Consider the following 7390-nt stretch of genomic DNA (forward strand, 5'->3'; position numbering starts at 1 on the left):
AAGATAAAACAACATGAATATAATTTAGTAAAACATAAGATAAAACAACATGAATACAATTTAATAAAGCATAGATTAAAACAACATAAATACAATTTAATAAAGCTTAGGTTAAAACAACATAAATACAATTTAATAAAGCATAGGATAAAACAACATAAATACAATTTAATAAAGCATAGGATAAAACAACATAAATACTTTTTAATAAAGCATAGGATAAAACCACATAAATACAATTTAATAAAGCACAGGATAAAACAACACATAACTACAATTTAATAAAGCATAGGATAAAACAACATAAATACAATTTAATAAAGCATAGGATAAAACAACATAAATACAATTTAATAAAGCATAGGTTAAAACAACATAAATACAATTTAATAAAGCATAAGATAAAACAACATGAATACAATTTAATAAAGCATAGGTTAAAACAACATAAATACAATTTAATAAAGCATAGGATAAAACAACATAAATACAATTTAATAAAGCATAGGATAAAACAACATAAATAAAATTTAATAAAGCATAGGTTAAAAGAACATAAATACAATTTAATAAAGCATAGGATAAAACAACATAAATACAATTTAATAAAGCATAGGATAAAACAACACATATACTTTTTAATAAAGCATAGGATAAAACCACATAAATACGATTTAATAAAGCATAGGATAAAACAACATAAATAAAATTTAATAAAGCATAGGTTAAAACAACATAAATACAATTTAATAAAGCATAGGACAAAACAACATAAATACAATTTAATAAAGCATAGGATAAAACAACATAAATACAATTTAATAAAGCATAGGATAAAACAACATAAATACAATTTAATAAAGCATAGGATAAAACAAATTAAATACAATTTAATAAAGCATAGGATAAAACAAATTAAATACAATTTAATAAAGCATAGGATAAAACAACATAAATTCAATTTAATAAAGCATAGGATAAAACAACATAAATTAAATTTAATAAAGCATAGGATAAAACAACATAAATACAATTTAATAAAGCATAGGATAAAACAACATGAATACAATTTAATAAAGCATAAGATAAAACAACATAAATACAATTTAATAAAGCATAGATTAAAACAACATAAATAAAATTTAATAAAGCATAGGTTAAAACAACATAAATACAATTTAATAAAGCATAGGATAAAACAACATAAATACAATTTAATAAAGCATAGGATAAAACAACATAAATACTTTTTAATAAAGCATAGGATAAAACCACATAAATACAATTTAATAAAGCACAGGATAAAACAACACATAACTACAATTTAATAAAGCATAGGATAAAACAACATAAATACAATTTAATAAAGCATAGGATAAAACAACATAAATACAATTTAATAAAGCATAGGATAAAACAACATAAATACAATTTAATAAAGCATAGGATAAAACAACATAAATACTTTTTAATAAAGCATAGGATAAAACCACATAAATACAATTTAATAAAGCACAGGATAAAACAACATAAATACAATTTAATAAAGCATAGGATAAAACAACATAAATACAATTTAATAAAGCATAGGATAAAACAACATAAATACAATTTAATAAAGCATAGGATAAAACAACATAAATACAATTTAATAAAGCATAGATTAAAACAACATAAATACAATTTAATAAAGCTTAGGTTAAAACAACATAAATACAATTTAATAAAGCATAGGATAAAACAACATAAATACAATTTAATAAAGCATAGGATAAAACAACATAAATACAATTTAATAAAGCATAGGTTAAAACAACATAAATACAATTTAATAAAGCATAGGTTAAAACAACATAAATACAATTTAATAAAGCATAGGTTAAAACAACATAAATACAATTTAATAAAGCATAGGATAAAAAAACATAAATACAATTTAATAAAGCAGAGGATAAAACAACATAAATACTATTTAATAATGCATAGGATAAAACCACATATATACAATTTAATAAAGCATACGATAAAATAACATAAATACAATTTAAAAAAGCATAGGATAAAACAACATAAATACAATTTAATAAAGCATATGTTAAAACAACATAAATACAATTTAATAAAGCATAGGATAAAACAACATAAATACAATTTAATAAAGCATAGGATAAAACAACACATATACTTTTTAATAAAGCATAGGATAAAACCACATAAATACGATTTAATAAAGCATAGGATAAAACCACATAAATACAATTTAATAAAGCACAGGATAAAACAACACATAACTACAATTTAATAAAGCATAGGATAAAACAACATAAATACAATTTAATAAAGCATAGTTTAAAACAACATAAATACAATTTAATAAAGCATAGTTTAAAACAACATAAATACAATTTAATAAAGCATTAGATAAAACAACATGAATATAATTTAGTAAAGCATAAGATAAAACAACATGAATACAATTTAATAAAGCATAGGATAAAACAACATAAATAAAATTTAATAAAGCATAGGTTAAAACAACATAATACAATTTAATAAAGCATATTTTAAAACAACATAAATACAATTTAATAAAGCATAGGATAAAACCACAGAAATACAATTTAATAAAGCATAGGTTAAAACAACATAAATACAATTTAATAAAGCATAGGATAAAACAACATAAATACAATTTAATAAAGCCTAGGATAAAACAACATAAATACAATTTAATGAAACATAGGATAAACAAAATAAATACAATTTAATAAAGCATAGTTTAAAACAACATAAATACAATTTAATAAAGCCTAGGATAAAACAACATAAATACAATTTAATGAAACATAGGATAAACAAAATAAATACAATTTAATAAAGCATAGTTTAAAACAACATAAATACAATTTAATAAAGCATATGTTAAAACAACATGAATACAATTTAATAAAGCATAAGATAAAACAACATGAATATAATTTAGTAAAGCATAAGATAAAACAACATGAATACAATTTAATAAAGCATAGGATAAAACTACATAAATAAATTTTAATAAAGCATAGGATAAAACAACATAAATACAATTTAATAAAGCATAGTTTAAAACAACATAAATACAATTTAATAAAGCATATGTTAAAACAACATGAATACAATTTAATAAAGCATAAGATAAAACAACATGAATATAATTTAGTAAAGCATAAGATAAAACAACATGAATACAATTTAATAAAGCATAGGATAAAACTACATAAATAAATTTTAATAAAGCATAGGATAAAACAACATAAATACAATTTAATAAAGCATAGGTTAAAACAACATAAATACAATTTAATAAAGCATAGGACAAAACAACATAAATACAATTTAATAAAGCATAGGATAAAACCACAGAAATACAATTTAATAAAGCATAGGATAAAACAACATAAATACAATTTAATAAAGCATAGGATAAAACAACATAAATACAATTTAATAAAGCATAGGACAAAACAACATAAATACAATTTAATAAAGCATAGGATAAAACCACAGAAATACAATTTAATAAAGCATAGGATAAAACAACATAAATACAATTTAATAAAGCATAGGATAAAACAACATAAATAAAATTTAATAAAGCATAGGATAAAACAACATAAATACAATTTAATGAAACATAGGATAAACAACATAAATACAATTTAATAAAGCATAGAAAAAAACAACATAAATACAATTTAATAACGCATAGGATAAAACAACATAAATACAATTTAATGAAACATAGGATAAACAACATAAATACAATTTAATAAAGCATAGGACAAAACAACATAAATACAATTTAATAAAGCATATGTTAAAACAACATAAATACAATTTAATAAAGCATAGTTTAACACAACATAAATACAATTTAATAAAGCATAGATTAAAACAACATAAATACAATTTAATAAAGCTTAGGTTAAAACAACATAAATACAATTTAATAAAGCATAGGATAAAACAACATAAATACAATTTAATAAAGCATAGGATAAAACAACATAAATAAAATTTAATAAAGCATAGGTTAAAACAACATTAATACAATTTAATAAAGCATAGGATAAAACAACATAAATACAATTTAATAAAGCATAGGATAAAACAACATAAATACTTTTTAATAAAGCATAGGTTAAAACAACATAAATACAATTTAATAAAGCATAGGTTAAAACAACATAAATACAATTTAATAAAGCATAGGACAAAACAACATAAATACAATTTAATAAAGCATAGGATAAAACCACAGAAATACAATTTAATAAAGCATAGGATAAAACAACATAAATACAATTTAATAAAGCATAGGATAAAACAACATAAATAAAATTTAATAAAGCATAGGATAAAACAACATAAATACAATTTAATGAAACATAGGATAAACAACATAAATACAATTTAATAAAGCATAGAAAAAAACAACATAAATACAATTTAATAACGCATAGGATAAAACAACATAAATACAATTTAATGAAACATAGGATAAACAACATAAATACAATTTAATAAAGCATAGGACAAAACAACATAAATACAATTTAATAAAGCATATGTTAAAACAACATAAATACAATTTAATAAAGCATAGTTTAACACAACATAAATACAATTTAATAAAGCATAGATTAAAACAACATAAATACAATTTAATAAAGCTTAGGTTAAAACAACATAAATACAATTTAATAAAGCATAGGATAAAACAACATAAATACAATTTAATAAAGCATAGGATAAAACAACATAAATAAAATTTAATAAAGCATAGGTTAAAACAACATTAATACAATTTAATAAAGCATAGGATAAAACAACATAAATACAATTTAATAAAGCATAGGATAAAACAACATAAATACTTTTTAATAAAGCATAGGATAAAACCACATAAATACAATTTAATAAAGCACAGGATAAAACAACACATATACTTTTTAATAAAGCATAGGATAAAACCACATAAATACGATTTAATAAAGCATAGGATAAAACAACATAAATACAATTTAATAAAGCATAGGTTAAAACAACATAAATACAATTTAATAAAGCATAAGATAAAACAACATGAATACAATTTAATAAAGCATAGGTTAAAACAACATAAATACAATTTAATAAAGCATAGGATAAAACAACATAAATACAATTTAATAAAGCATAGGATAAAACAACATAAATAAAATTTAATAAAGCATAGGTTAAAAGAACATAAATACAATTTAATAAAGCATAGGATAAAACAACATAAATACAATTTAATAAAGCATAGGATAAAACAACACATATACTTTTTAATAAAGCATAGGATAAAACCACATAAATACGATTTAATAAAGCATAGGATAAAACAACATAAATAAAATTTAATAAAGCATAGGTTAAAACAACATAAATACAATTTAATAAAGCATAGGACAAAACAACATAAATACAATTTAATAAAGCATAGGATAAAACAACATAAATACAATTTAATAAAGCATAGGATAAAACAACATAAATACAATTTAATAAAGCATAGGATAAAACAAATTAAATACAATTTAATAAAGCATAGGATAAAACAAATTAAATACAATTTAATAAAGCATAGGATAAAACAACATAAATTCAATTTAATAAAGCATAGGATAAAACAACATAAATTCAATTTAATAAAGCATAGGATAAAACAACATAAATACAATTTAATAAAGCATAGGATAAAACAACATGAATACAATTTAATAAAGCATAAGATAAAACAACATGAATACAATTTAATAAAGCATAGGTTAAAACAACATAAATACAATTTAATAAAGCATAGATTAAAACAACATAAATACAATTTAATAAAGCTTAGGTTAAAACAACATAAATACAATTTAATAAAGCATAGGATAAAACAACATAAATACAATTTAATAAAGCATAGGATAAAACAACATAAATAAAATTTAATAAAGCATAGGTTAAAACAACATAAATACAATTTAATAAAGCATAGGATAAAACAACATAAATACAATTTAATAAAGCATAGGATAAAACAACATAAATACTTTTTAATAAAGCATAGGATAAAACCACATAAATACAATTTAATAAAGCACAGGATAAAACAACACATAACTACAATTTAATAAAGCATAGGATAAAACAACATAAATACAATTTAATAAAGCATAGGATAAAACAACATAAATACAATTTAATAAAGCATAGGATAAAACAACATAAATACAATTTAATAAAGCATAGGTTAAAACAACATAAATACAATTTAATAAAGCATAAGATAAAACAACATGAATACAATTTAATAAAGCATAGGTTAAAACAACATAAATACAATTTAATAAAGCATAGGATAAAACAACATAAATACAATTTAATAAAGCATAGGATAAAACAACATAAATAAAATTTAATAAAGCATAGGTTAAAAGAACATAAATACAATTTAATAAAGCATAGGATAAAACAACATAAATACAATTTAATGAAACATAGGATAAACAAAATAAATACAATTTAATAAAGCATAGTTTAAAACAACATAAATACAATTTAATAAAGCATATGTTAAAACAACATGAATACAATTTAATAAAGCATAAGATAAAACAACATGAATATAATTTAGTAAAGCATAAGATAAAACAACATGAATACAATTTAATAAAGCATAGGATAAAACTACATAAATAAATTTTAATAAAGCATAGGATAAAACAACATAAATACAATTTAATAAAGCATAGTTTAAAACAACATAAATACAATTTAATAAAGCATATGTTAAAACAACATGAATACAATTTAATAAAGCATAAGATAAAACAACATGAATATAATTTAGTAAAGCATAAGATAAAACAACATGAATACAATTTAATAAAGCATAGGATAAAACTACATAAATAAATTTTAATAAAGCATAGGATAAAACAACATAAATACAATTTAATAAAGCATAGGTTAAAACAACATAAATACAATTTAATAAAGCATAGGACAAAACAACATAAATACAATTTAATAAAGCATAGGATAAAACCACAGAAATACAATTTAATAAAGCATAGGATAAAACAACATAAATACAATTTAATAAAGCATAGGATAAAACAACATAAATACAATTTAATAAAGCATAGGACAAAACAACATAAATACAATTTAATAAAGCATAGGATAAAACCACAGAAATACAATTTAATAAAGCATAGGATAAAACAACATAAATACAATTTAATAAAGCATAGGATAAAACAACATAAATAAAATTTAATAAAGCATAGGATAAAACAACATAAATACAATTTAATGAAACATAGGATAAACA

The sequence above is a fragment of the Phyllobates terribilis genome, unplaced genomic scaffold (genome assembly GCF_046119375.1).
Source record: "Phyllobates terribilis strain yellow unplaced genomic scaffold, ASM4611937v1 Scaffold_20__1_contigs__length_20440879, whole genome shotgun sequence".
NCBI classification, from domain to species: domain Eukaryota; kingdom Metazoa; phylum Chordata; class Amphibia; order Anura; family Dendrobatidae; genus Phyllobates; species Phyllobates terribilis.